The sequence below is a fragment of the Chiloscyllium punctatum genome, chromosome 29 (assembly GCF_047496795.1).
Source record: "Chiloscyllium punctatum isolate Juve2018m chromosome 29, sChiPun1.3, whole genome shotgun sequence".
In the NCBI taxonomy this organism is placed as follows: Eukaryota; Metazoa; Chordata; class Chondrichthyes; order Orectolobiformes; family Hemiscylliidae; genus Chiloscyllium; species Chiloscyllium punctatum.
The window spans coordinates 53,163,274-53,179,111 of NC_092767.1; the positions used below are offsets into that span (position 1 = coordinate 53,163,274).

The 15,838-nt window shown below is 44.2% G+C and overlaps 6 non-coding genes across 6 annotated transcripts; all 6 read left to right on the forward strand.

The window, feature by feature from the left end:
• The first annotated feature begins 4,200 nt into the window (after positions 1-4,200).
• trnas-aga (transfer RNA serine (anticodon AGA)) lies at positions 4,201-4,282 on the forward strand. The gene has a single exon. It is a non-coding gene; the product is annotated as a tRNA-Ser (tRNA).
• A 2,127-nt stretch (positions 4,283-6,409) lies between these two features.
• On the forward strand, positions 6,410-6,482 carry trnar-ucg (transfer RNA arginine (anticodon UCG)). Its single transcript has one exon. It is a non-coding gene; the product is annotated as a tRNA-Arg (tRNA).
• A 1,420-nt stretch (positions 6,483-7,902) lies between these two features.
• On the forward strand, positions 7,903-7,984 carry trnas-aga (transfer RNA serine (anticodon AGA)). The gene has a single exon. It is a non-coding gene; the product is annotated as a tRNA-Ser (tRNA).
• A 2,127-nt stretch (positions 7,985-10,111) lies between these two features.
• Positions 10,112-10,184, forward strand: trnar-ucg (transfer RNA arginine (anticodon UCG)). The gene has a single exon. It is a non-coding gene; the product is annotated as a tRNA-Arg (tRNA).
• Positions 10,185-11,617: 1,433 nt separating this feature from the next.
• trnaf-aaa (transfer RNA phenylalanine (anticodon AAA)) lies at positions 11,618-11,699 on the forward strand. Its single transcript has one exon. It is a non-coding gene; the product is annotated as a tRNA-Phe (tRNA).
• Positions 11,700-13,826: 2,127 nt separating this feature from the next.
• On the forward strand, positions 13,827-13,899 carry trnar-ucg (transfer RNA arginine (anticodon UCG)). The gene has a single exon. It is a non-coding gene; the product is annotated as a tRNA-Arg (tRNA).
• Positions 13,900-15,838: the final 1,939 nt, after the last annotated feature.

A 15,838-nucleotide genomic window follows, 5' to 3' on the forward strand; every position in this document is an offset into this window, starting at 1 on the left:
GTGTGGAATGAATCGCCACATTTAGTGGCAGAGTCTGGTGCACTCACAACATTTCAAAGGCATCTGAATAGACAGGAAGACCTCGGAGAGAAAAGGCACAAATATTGGCAGAAATGTATGGATTAATTTCGGTTATCTATTCAGCAAGGGCAAGTTGGATTGCGGGATTTGTTTCCATGCTCGACAAGTCTGAGATGCTCCAGCCACCGGCACCGGTTTGAATACACCATTTGCAAAAAACCGCATGATGTTTGTTACTCAGTCAGCGAGCTTGGCTATTTTGTTTGGAGGGTGGATGAGCCTAACCGATCCAGAGATGATGGTTTTCCGGATATTTCCTGCCAATGACCATTCTTCTTGACACTTTCCCAAGTTCACCATCAAAGATTTTGGCTGAAGAAAAATACCTCACATATCGCATTATCCACTTTGCTCTCCAGCGAATCCAAAAACTGACAGCTCTTATCGAGGAACAGAATCAAAACTGAAAAGGCAGTACCATGATCAGACACACCGAAGCTGAAGTGCTGTCTGTGAGGCACTGTGAGTCGTCTCTGACATGAACTGCTCGCACAAATAACAGCGAGGCAATTCCAAACCAACTGGAGATTTAGTGTATTGCCAAGTCCCAGAAAGTGCTCAAGTATCATAAAACAAAACACAACAACGAACCATTAAAAGTGAACATTTCCAAGTATATCCGTGATTAAATTCGGCCATTAATGCGCCGGTGCCCCCATCTGATCGAGAGAGCCAATCACCTTTCTCCCTCACCTGGACAGTAATGAAAGAAATGAAAGCATAGCAACGGTTCACATCGCGATTGCCCACCTTTTCGCCACAACATCAAAAAACGGCGAACAGATTCAATGCAGGATCTTCTTTCGAAATAACGGTGAAATAACTATGTCTATTCACTTTCAGAGTAAACAGGGAACAACGCAAGTTGTCTGGAATATGAATAACCAACATAGACTACTTTGGTCCCAGATTCTACTGATGCACAGACTTTCATATGAAAAGGTACCTTGGGTGATTGCCCTACACCCAGAAATCTTCTGGCTGCCTTCTGTTTGCCCTGTCAGATTAACCTTGTGCTGCTCTAATCGAATTTGTAGTTCTTGCCATTTGTCCGTATTGCTACTAGGGATAGCTGGTCGTGGAAACTCGTGAATGCCACACAAATTCTTTGCCAAAATTGGATAGTCCCACAACGTGATTCGCAGTGCACAAACTTTGCAATGAGTATATGCCACACGGCAAGTTAAAACGCACGCTTCCATTTATTAAAGTAAGTTTCTAGGAACTGACAGCCAGATTCCTCCTTACACTCGGAATTATGACAACACATAAACCAACAGCCTCTCTCAGAGACAAGTGACCAATGCCCATCTTGTGCCGGACAAACGTAGTTGACAAGATTGCACGCAGGGACTGCACAGAAAACTATAGAGGAGAAGCAGACAGACGACTATCGAGCCTCATTCATGCAGTTCAGTTACCCTGTAAACCCCATGCACAGCTTTTCCTTGCAGGGACACACAGGGATCTGAGTGTCTCTGACTCCAGGACTTGGATCTCGGATTATATGACCGTCTGCAGCACTGGTTACTTTCTTGTGTGAGGTACCTCCCGATGGAACATATGTAACACACGATAGTTTATTGAGAAATACATCCAAAATAGTACCCAAGAGACGTATTTCTGTTGTGTTTCTCGTCCTGTTCCGGAAATGACATCCAGCATTGCACTTATTGTGTGCTTCCTGACGGTTTGGTGCATGCTTCCGTGATCGCATTGTGTGCAGTAACCTTCGTTTTAGCTGCAATTACGTGTGTTTGAAACCCAGGATCACCGGCCTCTATTTTGTTTTCCTCTTCTCGTGCGCAATTGCAATACAGTAAACGATCAATTAATATTGGAAAATGACATACACAGGCGTGTGAAAAGCCCAGTTTCCGTGGAAATTATGCAATGGTTAGAGATTACTTTGATTCAGGAGATAAGGATGGAAAGTGTGTTTGGGTAGAGATGAGGAACATTGAGGAAAGAGTAAACCAGCCGGTGTGGCTGACAAGAACACTAACAGTAAACACAGTGTTAAAAAAAAGTAGAGGTAAAAAAACCGCCTGTGAATGATAAAAGAAGGCAAGAATTATGGGAGACATTCATTTCCCTTCTTCCTCTCCTGTTTGAATTGGAAGAAACTTTGAAGAAAAACAATCAAAAAGTCATATTTGCCCATCGAACAACGTGCGCTGTACCTTGGTCATTGATTACTGTAGATTAGAATACTTACAATGTGCAAACAGGCCCTTCGGCCCAGCAACTCCACACCGACCCGCCCGAGACCAAATGCATTCCTCTCCTTTAACCCCGTCAATTTAGCACGGCGATTTCAACTAACCGGTACATTTTTGGACCGTGGGACAAAACCAGAGCAAGCGCACGCAACCACGGGGACAACGTGCAAACTCCACACATTAAGTTCCTTGAGGCGGAAATTGACCCTGACTCTGTGGCATTGTGAAACAGCAGCGCTTACGATGGTGTCAGCGTGAGATGGGACTTATTTTCCTCTTTAATTGGGAAAAATCTCTGTCATTGTGAGCATCTGGAAAGATCGGTTCCTTCGCCAGAAAAAGAAATGAATATGAAATTAAACTTTGTTTGTTTCATATGAGCGTGTCTCTTGGGCCAGTGGCGTAATGGATAACGCGTCGAAATTCGGATCCGAAGTTTGCAGGTTCGAGTCCTACCTGGCTCGAAGGGGCATGTCTGACTTTAATCGTGATCCACGTTGACGCTCCCCTGTGAAGTCCTGCTGGGCCTTTGCATCTGTACGTCCACATTTGGAACTTGCATTTGTCCTATTATCCATTTCAAATTCCAGCTCACCACAACGAGACCTCTGTCGCTTTGGGGGTATCTTTCTGTGTGTCTCCCTTTGTGGGTGAAAATGAGCATGAGTTCCTCAAAAGAGTTCCAAGTCGTTGTGCAAGTGTCATACATTTACCCCATTATTGTGCCATTTAAGAACACAGGATAAAGTCATTGACATTTGCCCTGGGAACATTAGAACACACGAGACTTTGGGCCAAAGTTGGAAACTGCGACTGGAATGATTGGCTCTCTGATTAGCCGCGATGCACAGAGGTGGAATGGCCTTTTCCCATTTTGTAAATTTACGAAGACAAGTTGAAAATAATCTGCAACGAAAATGTTCATAAAGGGTGTTTTATTTTCACCAAATACGATAGTATCTATCGCCTAGTCTTGTTATTTACTTGTGAGGATTCCATACTCTCAGAACCGTGGCCCGGATCGTATTCCGGCTCATGGAATGCTGGTATTGTTCAGCTAACATGTCGGTGTCCCAGTACTTCTGCCGATTTTCCGATGCTAGCATGTCATTGGTTTTGTCCAAAACATTATGAATGTTAACATAATACGAATAGCTGCAGTTGCTGGAAATCTGAGCCAAAAACGAAAATTGTTTGCGGAACGCAGAAAGACTGGCAACAGAAACATCGACTTTCCTGCTCCTCGGATGCTGCTGTGCTTTTCCAAAATTTTCTGATCTAAAATCAGGTTTCCAGCATCTGCAGTCCTCACTTTTGCCTAGTTCCTTCAGTGTCGCTGGTTCCCAATTCAAGAACTCCATCTCTAGCGGTTTCATGTCTGTACCTCCATGCTGTCGAGTTGAAGAGTGAAGAAAAGTAACTCACCCCCTCCATCTCTGGGGTAATTAGGGGCTGAAAGTGAATCGTATCGCATTGAAGTGTATCTACAAGCGACTTAATCTCTGTCTTTTATTGGGAACCATCTCTTTCATTGTAACCATCAGGAAAGACCATTTCGTTCGCTAAAAAGAGAAATGAATATGTCACTAACCTTTGTTTGTTTCATGGCCAAGAATACTCAGATCAATAGCTCCCTTGATTACCTCTGCTGGTCATGTTCGCAAAGAGGTCTAGCAAATTGCCAAGTGTGATTTTCCTTTCAATAAATAATGTTGAATCAATTTTGCTGCAAATATCTTGTCCTAACTTTGTGCTTTTCTTCTTTTACATTGGTGTCTCGCACCTTACAAATGACAGCAAAGGTATGAATGGAGATGGAAACATGTAACTCAAGTCAGCGGCAGCTTTCAATGAAATCACGGCTGATTTGGTCAATGCTCAGGGGGCGGTGCTCTCTGTAGTCATGGCCGAGTGGTTAAGGCGATGGATTAGAAATCCATTGGGGTTTCCCCACGTAGGTTCGAATCCTGCTGACTACGTTATGAACGGTTCCCTGCTGGAACTATTCAAAGTTCAGTACGCCTGTTTTGCAAACCAGGCCTGTAATTTGATTAGACTTGAGAAACTCGAGTTCTTCATCAGAAATGCTCCACATTTAAAACATGATCTCTGTTTCTCTTTCCAGATACACTGCTCGACACATCGGGTTTCTGCAGTTGTTATTGAACGCCCTGAGCAGAAGTGCTGCTTTTCATTAGATTCCTTTCATCCCTTGTCCTCTGTTCTCTGACTCTGGTCATTGGCAACACTTCCTCCTGCTCGTCAGAGTGCTCATTCCCCACCGCTCCCTCTCCCATCATTACAAACGACCGCAGGAAATTGCCACTTAACCATCTTTGTTCCAAAGTGAAACTCACCAGCCTAGGAACTCTCTCCACCAAACGGGACTTCTCATCCCTGGACATGGTGCAAGCCAGAGGATTGTGAAGAGTTACTGTGAAAATATAGTCAGTTGGCAGTTGGAAAAATGATTAGGAAGCAAACCATATAATTTAGGCCTCAGCTTTGGAAATCTTGAGAAACCCTTTGGGAAATGGAATCATAGGAGATTGAAGAAGTGTAAATTGTCAGTCCGAGTAGAGGAAGGGACATTGACTCTGTTCTTCTCGGCACAGGAACTGATCTGAGACTTTGAAAGAATTCTCGCTCCCGTACGCGAGGAATACAAACTTCATCTGGACTGTGGGATAATGAAAAACTCTGGAACACTCAAGACAATATCCAAATATTGACTGAGATCACTACAGTACGAGTACTATAGATGGGTCAGTTTTTGTCCACTGTGTGCGGGAGGGCTTCCTGACACAGTATGTAGACATGCCTTCAAGGGAAGAAGCCACTTTCGATTTAGTACTGGGTAACGAGCCTGGCCAGGTTTTAGATTTGGAAGTAGGTGAGCACTGTGGAGACAGCGATCACAATTCTCTCAGGTTTACTTTCGTGATGGAGAGGGATAGGTGTACTCCACGGAGCAAGAGTTTCAGCTGGTGGAAGGGAAATCACGATGCAATGAGGTAAGATTTGTGAATCGTAGAGTGGGGTAGGAAACTGTAGGGGGTGATCACATTAAAAATGTGGAGCTTATTCAAGGAAAAGCTCCTGTGTGTCCTAGATAAGTATGTACCTGTCAGGGAGGGTGTAAGATATAGAACGTGTCAGCCGTACTTTACTAAGGAAGTGGAAACCCTGGTCAAGAAGAACAAGAAGTCTTATGTTAGGAGAAAACGTGAAAACTCAGTTCGAGCGCTCGAGGGTTCCAACGATATCAGGAAAGACCTAAAAAGAGAGCTGAGAAGAACCAGGAGGAGACATGAGAAGTTGTTGGCAGATAGGATCAGGGTTAACCCTAAGGCTTTCCATAGGTATGTGAGCACTAAAAGAATGACGAGAGTTAAATTTGGGACAATCAAGGATAATAGTGGGAAGTCGTATGTGGAGTCAGTGGAGATAGAGGAAGCACTAAATAAATATTTTTCGACAGAGTTCGCTATAGATAATGAAACTGTTGGCGAGGAAGATAGAGAGATACTTGCGTCTAGACTAGAAGAGATTGAGTTTCACATGGAAGAGATATTAGAAATACTGCAGAGTGTGAAAATAGATAAGTCAGCTGGGCCGGACGGGATCTATCTGATGTTGTTCAGCAAATGCACGACAGGAAGGTACAAATCAAGCTGATGCTAACAACGGCTCGTTCTGAGCCGCTAATTTGCAGTGAAGTGGCGGCGCCAATAAAAGGTGTCACGCAGCTCGTCTAATTCCACATCCTGAGCTCGAAATGACCCGATGTCTCTCGCAGAGTTTCGGCAGGGTCTTGCTTACACGACACCATGACACGTTTTCACTGGAGTGGGTCATGAATTCGCGTCGGGACTGCGAATAAAACGATGGAAACTTCCAGCAGAGAAGGAGGCGACCCCGAAGCAGGCAGCTGAGGACAATTGTTTCTCCTTTGCCAGTGAAAGTCACTGCTTCACAAATTGGAAACTTCGAAGTGAAGCAGTGTTGGTGATTTTCTTCGCTGCTTGTTCACCTTTTTAATTCTGATTCCGTGAAAGTCATTGGCATTACATATTGACATTCTGCCAGCGATGCGCGTGTCTGTTGGGCCAGTGGCGTAATGGATAACGCGTCTGACTTCGGATCAGAAGATTGTACGTTCGAGTCCTACCTGGCTCGAGGAGAATGTCTGACTTTAACCGTACCCCACGTTGACGCTCCCCTGGGACGTCGCTTCTGTGCTTCCACATTTGAAACTTGCATTTGTCCTATTATCCATTTCAAATTCCTGCTCACCACAACGGAGACCTCTGTCGCTTTGGGGGTATCTTTCTGTGTATCTCCCTTTGTGGGTGAAAATGAGGATAAGTTCCTCAAAAGAGTTACAAGTCGCTGTGCAAAGGTCACACATCTGCCCCATTTTTGTGCCATTTAAGAACACAGGATAAAGTCATTGACATTTGCACTGGGAACATTAGAACACACGAGACTTTGGGCCAAAGTAGGAAACTGCGACTGGAATGATTGGCTCTCTGATTAGCCGCGATGCACACAGGTGGAATGGCCTTTTCCCACTTTGTAAATCTACGAAGACAAGTTGAAAATAATCTGCAAGGAAAATGTTCATAAAGGGTGTTTTATTTACACCAAATACGACAGTATCTATCGCCTTGTCTTGTTATTTACTTGTGAGGATTCGATACTCCCAGAACCGTGGCCCGGATCGTATTCCCGCTCATGGAATGCTGGGATTGTTCAGCTAACATGTCGGTGTCCCAGTACTTCTGCCGATTTTCCGATGCTAGCATGTCATTGGTTTTGTCCAAAACATGATGAATGTTAACATAATACGAATAGCTGCAGTTGCTGGAAATCTGAGCCAAAAACGAAAATTGTTTGCGGAACGCAGAAAGACTGGCAACAGAAACATCGACTTTCCTGCTCCTCGGATTCTGCTGTGCTTTTCCAAAATTTTCTGATCTAAAATCAGGTTTCCAGCATCTGCAGTCCTCACTGTTGCCTAGTTCCTTCAGTGTCGCTGGTTCCCAATTCAAGAACTCCATCTCTAGCGGTTTCATGTCTGTACCTCCATGCTGTCGAGTTGAAGAGTGAAGAAAAGTAACTCACCCCATCCAACTCTGGGGTAATTAGAGGCTGAAAGTGAATCGTATCACATTGAAGTGTATCTACAAGCGACTTAATCTCTGTCTTTTATTGGGAACCATCTCTTTCATTGTAACCATCAGGAAAGACCATTTCGTTCGCTAAAAAGAGAAATGAATATGTCACTAACCTTTGTTTGTTTCATGGCCAAGAATACTCAGATCAATAGCTCCCTTGATGACCTCTGCTGGTCATGTTCGCAAAGAGGTCTAGCAAATTGCCAAGTGTGATTTTCCTTTCAATAAATAATGTTGAACCAATTTTGCTGAAAATATCTTGTCCTAACTTTGTGCTTTTCTTCTTTTACATTGGTGTCTCGCACCTTACAAATGACAGCAAAGGTATGAATGGAGATGGAAACATGTAACTCAAGTCAGCGGCAGCTTTCAATGAGATCACGGCTGATTTGGTCAATGCTCAGGGGGCGGTGCTCTCTGTAGTCATGGCCGAGTGGTTAAGGCGATGGATTAGAAATCCATTGGGGTTTCCCCACGTAGGTTCGAATCCTGCTGACTACGTTATGAACGCTTTCCTGCTGGAACTATTCAAAGTTCAGTACGCCTGTTTTGCAAACCAGGCCTGTAATTTGATTAGACTTGAGAAACTCGAGTTCTTCATCAGAAATGCTCCACATTTAAAACATGATCTCTGTTTCTCTTTCCAGATAAACTGCTCGACACATCGGGTTTCTGCAGTTGTTATTGAACGCCCTGAGCAGAAGTGCTGCTTTTCATTAGATTCCTTTCATCCCTTGTCCTCTGTTCTCTGACTCTGGTCATTGGCAACACTTCCTCCTGCTCGTCAGAGTGCTCATTCCCCACCGCTCCCTCTCCCATCATTACAAACGACCGCAGGAAATTGCCACTTAACCATCTTTGTTCCAAAGTGAAACTCACCAGCCTAGGAACTCTCTCCACCAAACGGGACTTCTCATCCCTGGACATGGTGCAAGCCAGAGGATTGTGAAGAGTTACTGTGAAAATATTGTCAGTTGGCAGTTGGAAAAATGATTAGGAAGCAAACCATATAATTTAGGCTCCAGCTTTGGAAATCTTGAGAAACCCTTTGGGAAATGGAATCATAGGAGATTGAAGAAGTGTAAATTGTCAGTCCGAGTAGAGGAAGGGACATTGACTCTGATCTTCTCGGCACAGGAACTGATCTGAGACATTGAAAGAATTCTCGCTCCCGTACGCGAGGAATACAAACTTCATCTGGACTGTGGGATAATGAAAAACTCTCGAACACTCAAGACAGTATCCAAATATTGACTGAGATCACTACAGTACGAGTACTATAGATGGGTCAGTTTTTGTCCACTGTGTGCGGGAGGGCTTCCTGACACAGTATGTAGACATGCCTTCAAGGGAAGAAGCCACTTTCGATTTAGTACTGGGTAACGAGCCTGGCCAGGTTTTAGATTTGGATGTAGGTGAGCACTGTGGAGACAGCGATCACAATTCTCTCAGGTTTACTTTCGTGATGGAAAGGGATAGGTGTACTCCACGGAGCAAGAGTTTCAGCTGGTGGAAGGGAAATCACGATGCAATGAGGTAAGATTTAGGAATCGTAGAGTGGGGTAGGAAACTGTAGGGGGTGAGCACATTAAAAATGTGAAGGTTATTCAAGGAAAAGCTCCTGTGTGTCCTAGATAAGTATGTACCTGTCAGGGAGGGAGTAAGATATAGAACGCGTGAGCCGTACTTTACTAAGGAAGTGGAAACCCTGGTCAAGAAGAACAAGAAGTCTTATGTTAGGAGAAAACGTGAAAACTCAGTTCGAGCGCTCGAGGGTTCCAACGATATCAGGAAAGACCTAAAAAGAGAGCTGCGAAGAACCAGGAGGAGACATGAGAAGTTGTTGGCAGATAGGATCAGGGTTAACCCTAAGGCTTTCCATAGGTATGTGAGCACTAAAAGAATGACGAGAGTTAAACTTGGGACAATCAAGGATAATAGTGGGAAGTCGTATGTGGAGTCAGTGGAGATAGAGGAAGCACTAAATAAATATTTTTCGACAGAGTTCGCTATAGATAATGAAAATGTTGGCGAGGAAGATAGAGAGATACTTGCGTCTAGACTAGAAGAGATTGAGTTTCACATGGAAGAGATATTAGAAATGCTGCAGAGTGTGAAAATAGATAAGTCAGCTGGGCCGGACGGGATCTATCTGATGTTGTTCAGCAAATGCCCGACAGGAAGGTACAAATCAAGCTGATGCTAACAACGGCTCGTTTTGAGCCGCTAATTTGCAGTGAAGTGGCGGCGCCAATAAAAGGTGTCACGCAGCTCGTCTAATTCCACATCCTGAGCTCGAAATGACCAGATGTCTCTCGCAGAGTTTCGGCAGGGTCTTGCTTACACGACACCATGACACGTTTTCACTGGAGTGGATCATTAAATCGCGTCGGGACTGCGAATAATACGATGGAAACTTCCAGCAGAGAAGGAGGCGACCCCGAAGCAGGCAACTGAGAACAAATGTTTCTCCTTTGCCAGTGAAAGTCACTGCTTCACAAATTGGAAACTTCGAAGTGAAGCAGTGTTGGTGATTTTCTTCGCTGCTTGTTCACCTTTTTAATTCTGATTCCGTGAAAGTCAATGGCATTACATATTGACATTCTGCCAGCGCTGAGCGTGTCTGTTGGGCCAGTGGCGTAATGGATAACGCGTCTGACTTCGGATCAGGAGATTGTAGGTTCGAGTCCTACCTGGCTCGAGGGGAATGTCTGACTTTAACCGTGCCCCACGTTGACGCTCCCCTGTGATGTCCTGCCGGGACGTCGCTTTTGTGCTTCCACATTTGAAGCTTGCATTTGTCCTATTAACCATTTCAAATTCCAGCTCCCCACAACGGAGACCTCTGTCGCTTTGGGGGTATCTTCCTGTGTGTCTCCCTTTGTGGGTGAAAATGAGCATAAGTTCCTCAAAAGAGTTACAAGTCGCTGTGCAAATGTCACACATCTGCCCCATTATTGTGCCATTTAAGAACACAGGATAAAGTCATTGACATTTGCACTGGGAACATTAGAACACACGAGACTTTGGGCCAAAGTTGGAAACTGCGACTGGAATGATTGGCTCTCTGATTAGCCGCGATGCACACAGGTGGAATGGCCTTTTCCCACTTTGTAAATCTACGAAGACAAGTTGAAAATAATCTGCAAGGAAAATGTTCATAAAGGGTGTTTTATTTACACCAAATACGACAGTATCTATCGCCTTGTCTTGTTATTTACTTGTGAGGATTCCATACTCTCAGAACCGTGGCCCGGATCGTATTCCGGCTCATGGAATGCTGGGATTGTTCAGCTAACATGTCGGTGTCCCAGTACTTCTGCCGATTTTCCGATGCTAGCAGGTCATTGGTTTTGTCCAAAACATGATGAATGTTCACATAATACGAATAGCTGCAGTTGCTGGAAATCTGAGCCAAAAACGAAAATTGTTTGCGGAACGCAGAAAGACTGGCAACAGAAACATCGACTTTCCTGCTCCTCGGATGCTGCTGTGCTTTTCCAAAATTTTCTGATCTAAAATCAGGTTTCCAGCATCTGCAGTCCTCACTTTTGCCTCGTTCCTTCAGTGTCGCTGGTTCCCAATTCAAGAACTCCATCTCTAGCGGTTTCATGTCTGTACCTCCATGCTGTCGAGTTGAAGAGTGAAGAAAAGTAACTCACCCCCTCCATCTCTGGGGTAATTAGGGGCTGAAAGTGAATCGTATCACATTGAAGTGTATCTACAAGCGACTTAATCTCTGTCTTTTATTGGGAACCATCTCTTTCATTGTAACCATCAGGAAAGACCATTTCGTTCGCTAAAAAGAGAAATGAATATGTCACTAACCTTTGTTTGTTTCATGGCCAAGAATACTCAGATCAATAGCTCCCTTGATTACCTCTGCTGGTCATGTTCGCAAAGAGGTCTAGCAAATTGCCAAGTGTGATTTTCCTTTCAATAAATAATGTTGAACCAATTTTGCTGAAAATATCTTGTCCTAACTTTGTGCTTTTCTTCTTTTACATTGGTGTCTCGCACCTTACAAATGACAGCAAAGGTATGAATGGAGATGGAAACTTGTAACTCAAGTCAGCGGCAGCTTTCAATGAGATCACGGCTGATTTGGTCAATGCTCAGGGAGCGGGGCTGTCTGTAGTCATGGCCGAGTGGTTAAGGCGATGGATTAAAAATCCATTGGGGTTTCCCCACGTCGATTCGAATCCTGCTGACTACGTTATGAACGCTTTCCTGCTGGAACTATTCAAAGTTCAGAAAGCCTGTTTTGCAAACCAGGCCTGTAATATGATTAGACTTGAGAAACTCGAGTTCTTCATCAGTAATGCTCCACATTTAAAACATGATCTCTGTTTCTCTTTCCAGATACACTGCTCGACACATCGGGTTTCTGCAGTTGTTATTGAACGCCCTGAGCAGAAGTGCTGCTTTTCATCAGATTCCTTTCATCCCTTGTCCTCTGTTCTCTGACTCTGGTCATTGGCAACACTTCCTCCTGCTCGTCAGAGTGCTCATTCCCCACCGCTCCCTCTCCCATCATTACAAACGACCGCAGGAAATTGCTACTTAACCATCTTTGTTCCAAAGTGAAACTCATCAGCCTAGGAACTCTCTCCACCAAACGGGACTTCTCATCCCTGGACATGGTGCAAGCCAGAGGATTGTGAAGAGTTACTGTGAAAATATTGTCAGTTGGCAGTTGGAAAAATGATTAGGAAGCAAACCATATAATTTAGACTCCAGCTTTGGAAATCTTGAGAAACCCTTTGGGAAATGGAATCATAGGAGATACAAGAAGTGTAAATTGTCAGTCCGAGTAGAGGAAGGGACATTGACTCTGATCTTCTCGGCACAGGAACTGATCTGAGACATTGAAAGAATTCTCGCTCCCGTACGCGAGGAATACAAACTTCATCTGGACTGTGGGATAATGAAAAACTCTGGAACACTCAAGACAGTATCCAAATATTGACTGAGATCACTACAGTACGAGTACTATAGATGGGTCAGTTTTTGTAGACTGTGTGCGGGAGGGCTTCCTGACACAGTATGTAGACATGCCTTCAAGGGAAGAAGCCACTTTCGATTTAGTACTGGGTAACGAGCCTGGCCAGGTTTTAGATTTGGAAGGAGGTGAGCACTGTGGAGACAGCGATCACAATTCTCTCAAGTTTACTTTCGTCATGGAAAGGGATAGGTGTACTCCACGGAGCAAGAGTTTCAGCTGGTGGAAGGGAAATCACGATGCAATGAGGTAAGATTTAGCAAGCGTAGAGTGGGGTAGGAAACTGTAGGGGGTGAGCACATTAAAAATGTGGAGCTTATTCAAGGAAAAGCTCCTGTGTGTCCTAGATAAGTATGTACCTGTCAGGGAGGGAGTAAGATATAGAACGCGTGAGCCGTGCTTTACTAAGCTAGTGGAAACCCTGGTCAAGAAGAACAAGAAGTCTTATGTTAGGAGAAAACGTGAAAACTCAGTTCGAGCGCTCGAGGGTTCCAACGATATCAGGAAAGACCTAAAAAGAGAGCTGAGAAGAACCAGGAGGAGACATGAGAAGTTGTTGGCAGATAGGATCAGGGTTAACCCTAAGGCTTTCCATAGGTATGTGAGCACTAAAAGAATGACGAGAGTTAAATTTGGGACAATCAAGGATAATAGTGGGAAGTCGTATGTGGAGTCAGTGGAGATAGAGGAAGCACTAAATAAATATTTTTCGACAGAGTTCGCTATAGATAATGAAAATGTTGGCGAGGAAGATAGAGAGATACTTGCGTCTAGACTAGAAGAGATTGAGGTTCACATGGAAGAGATATTAGAAATACTGCAGAGTGTGAAAATAGATAAGTCAGCTGGGCCGGACGGGATCTATCTGATGTTGTTCAGCGAATGCACGACAGGAAGGTGCAAATCAAGCTGATGCTAACAACGGCTCGTTTTGAGCCGCTAATTTGCAGTGAAGTGGCGGCGCCAATAAAAGGTGTCACGCAGCTCGTCTAATTCCACATCCTGAGCTCGAAATGACCAGATGTCTCTCGCAGAGTTTCGGCAGGGTCTTGCTTAGACGACACCATGACACGTTTTCACTGGAGTGGGTCATGAATTCGCGTCGGGACTGCGAATAAAACGATGGAAACTTCCAGCAGAGAAGGAGGCGACCCCGAAGCAGGCAGCTGAGGACAAATGTTTCTCCTTTGCCAGTGAAAGTCACTGCTTCACAAATTGGAAACTTCGAAGTGAAGCAGTATTGGTGATTTTCTTCGCTGCTTGTTCACCTTTTTAATTCTGATTCCGTGAAAGTCAATGACATTACATATCGACATTCTGCCAGCGATGAGCGTGTCTGTTGGGCCAGTGGCGCAATGGATAACGCGTCTGACTTCGGATCAGAAGATTGTAGGTTCGAGTCCTACCTGGCTCGAGGGGAATGTCTGATTTTAACCGTGCCCCACGTTGACGCTCCCCTGTGATGTCCTGCCGGGACGTCGCTTCTGTGCTTCCACATTTGAAGCTTGCATTTGTCCTATTATCCATTTCAAATTCCAGCTCACCACAACGGAGACCTCTGTCGCTTTGGGGGTATCTTCCTGTGTGTCTCCCTTTGTGGGTGAAAATGAGCATAAGTTCCTCAAAAGAGTTACAAGTCGCTGTGCAAATGTCACACATCTGCCCCATTATTGTGCCATTTAAGAACACAGGATAAAGTCATTGACATTTGCACTGGGAACATTAGAACACACGAGACTTTGGGCCAAAGTTGGAAACTGCGACTGGAATGATTGGCTCTCTGATTAGCCGCGATGCACACAGGTGGAATGGCCTTTTCCCACTTTGTAAATCTACGAAGACAAGTTGAAAATAATCTGCAAGGAAAATGTTCATAAAGGGTGTTTTATTTACACCAAATACGACAGTATCTATCGCCTTGTCTTGTTATTTACTTGTGAGGATTCCATACTCTCAGAACCGTGGCCCGGATCGTATTCCGGCTCATGGAATGCTGGTATTGTTCAGCTAACATGTCGGTGTCCCAGTACTTCTGCCGATTTCCCGATGCTAGCAGGTCATTGGGTTTGTCCAAAACATTATGAATGTTAACATAATACGAATAGCTGCAGTTGCTGGAAATCTGAGCCTAAAACGAAAATTGTTTGCGGAACGCAGAAAGACTGGCAACAGAAACATCGACTTTCCTGCTCCTCGGATTCTGCTGTGCTTTTCCAGCATTTTCTGATCTAAAATCAGGTTTCTAGCATCTGCAGTCCTCACTATTGCCTAGTTCCTTCAGTGTCGCTGGTTCCCAATTCAAGAACTCCATCTCTAGCGGTTTCATGTCTGTACCTCCATGCTGTCGAGTTGAAGAGTGAAGAAAAGTAACACACCCCCTCCATCTCTGGGGTAATTAGGGGCTGAAAGTGAATCGTATCACATTGAAGTGTATCTACAAGCGACTTAATCTCTGTCTTTTATTGGGAACCATCTCTTTCATTGTAACCATCAGGAAAGACCATTTCGTTCGCCAGAAAAAGAAATGAATATGTCACTAACCTTTGTTTGTTTCATGGCCAAGAATACTCAGATCAATAGATCCCTTGATTACCTCTGCTGGTCACGTTCGCAAAGAGGTCTAGCAAATTGCCAAGTGTGATTTTCCTTTCAATAAATAATGTTGAATCAATTTTGCTGCAAATATCTTGTCCTGACTTTGTGCTTTTCTTCTTTTACATTGGTGTCTCGCACCTTACAAATGACAGCAAAGGTATGAATGGAGATGGAAACATGTAACTCAAGTCAGCGGCAGCTTACAATGAGATCACGGCTGATTTGGTCACTGCTCAACGTTGCAGCTTTGTCTGTAGTCATGGCCGCGTGGTTAAGCTGAATGATTAGAAGTCCTTTGGGGTTTCCCCACGTAGGTTCGTGTCCTGCTGACGTACGTTATGAATGCTTTCCCGCTGGAACAATTTCTTCTCGAAGTTCAGAAAGCTTATCTTGCAAACCAGGCCTGTAATTTGATTAGACTTGGGAAACTCGAGTTCTTCATCAGAAATGTTCTGAATTTAAAGCATTATCTCTAAGAATGACGAGAGTTAAATTTGGGACAATCAAGGATAATAGTGTGAAGTTTTGTGTGGAGTCAGAGGAGATAGGGGAAGCACTAAATTAATATTTTTCGACAGTGTTCGCTATAGAAAATGAAAACGTTGGCGAGGAAGATACAGAGATACTTGCGTCTAGTGTAGTAGAGATTGAGGTTCACAAGGATTAGGTAATAGAAATACTGAAGATTGTGAAAACAGACAAGTCCCCTGGGCCGGATGGGATCTGTCCAAGGAATCTTCTGGGAAGCAAGGGAAGAC